This window comes from Triticum aestivum, chromosome 7B (assembly GCF_018294505.1).
Source record: "Triticum aestivum cultivar Chinese Spring chromosome 7B, IWGSC CS RefSeq v2.1, whole genome shotgun sequence".
Classification (NCBI taxonomy): domain Eukaryota; kingdom Viridiplantae; phylum Streptophyta; class Magnoliopsida; order Poales; family Poaceae; genus Triticum; species Triticum aestivum.
The window spans coordinates 22,401,137-22,402,529 of record NC_057813.1 but is presented as its reverse complement, the minus strand read 5'-3'; the positions used below and the strand labels follow the sequence as shown (position 1 = coordinate 22,402,529).

General features: G+C 40.8%; 1 long non-coding RNA gene across 1 annotated transcript in view; it reads right to left on the bottom strand.

Annotated features, from left to right (window-relative positions):
- Window positions 1–988: 988 nt before the first annotated feature.
- LOC123159437 (uncharacterized) overlaps window positions 989–1,393 on the bottom strand; it is a 2,492-nt gene continuing 2,087 nt past the window's right edge. The window contains exon 2 of the long non-coding RNA XR_006479695.1: window positions 989–1,311. This is a non-coding gene — a long non-coding RNA (uncharacterized lncRNA). The remainder of the gene's footprint in view (window positions 1,312–1,393) is intronic.

Genomic DNA, 1,393 nt, shown 5'->3' with positions numbered 1-1,393 from the left:
GGGGGTAGAGTTTGAAAATTGGCCCCTTTAGTACCGGTTCGTGGCACGAACCGGTACTAAAGGCTTGTCCCCTTTAGTACCGGTTCGTGGCACGAACCGGTACTATAGGTTAGACCTTTAGTACCGGTTGGTAACACAAACCGGTACTAAAGGGGCTCGTGGGGACCCGGCCTGACGCCAGCCTGCCACTACCCCTTTAGTACCGGTTCGTGGCACGAACCGGTACTAAAGGCTCAACACGAACCGGTACTATTGATCGCAGCCACGAACCGGCACTATTGATCACATTAGTGCCGGTTTTTTTACAAACCGGCACTAATGTGCTTCACATTTGATCCTTTTTCTACTAGTGCACTCAAAATAATTCATTCCAGAACAGATTTCAAACATAGATGTGCTGCACATTACAGGGTGAAACTTTGACGCACCATGAGCAATAAACAACAAGCTCAAGAAAAAGAAACTCAATAGAACTCCCATCCTGGGCTTTCTGGCAACAACCATGGGATGCATCTTCCTATAGTTTCAGACACCACTGTTATGCTTTTGGGATGCACATTGTTAATCTAATACAACAGCTTCATGGGGGCATTACAGCAAAAGAGTTGAAAACTCGACCTAACACAGAATGAAACATAGGCAAACCATAAGACAAATAGATAGGCACACACAACAGACATGTGGTCGAAGCTGATCACTGATCAAAGGCATTTTAACTTCGTGCATGTCATACCATTTGCATTGCCCATGCTTCAAAAGAAAATACAAAAATTAAAAACAATAAGAATCAACAAAGTAGGAGGCATGCTTTTATCTTCACTGCAGAGCTAACGGTTGAATCACAAATGTCCAGAAAAATAAAGCATCCATAAATTACACAACTATTGCAGGATATTTCCAAAGACAAATATTATATTCATATAAGGAATTTGTTGCAATGAGAAATATAGGCCTAAGTAAGACATTGCAGATAGGCTTCCTGTAGATCTCCTCTAAAATGGATAGAAAGATTTTCAATAACTATTACAACACAGGGCAAGCTTAACCAATACCTTATTGAACTAGTTTAACCACTACTTTAACTTGCATTTTTTGTTCCATCATGCCAACAGGGGAAATTGAGCAAAACAGGTCATGGATGAATTTGGCTTGCATCAGTCAAAGCCTGACCAATGAAATTTATTTTTCAATCTAACTTCCGCTTCACTCACACTCCTTTTCTTCTGATATTAAATCTTCCTCATCAGTTTCAGCTTTTAATTCATTCTCTTCTGTGCTATGTGTCATCCACGAACCCTTTCAGGGGTAGTACTGCTAATCATCCATGTCAGACAAAAGTAGCATGTAGTTAGAAAAGAGGTGCTGCTAATACAAGTTCACAGCGCTAAATTCC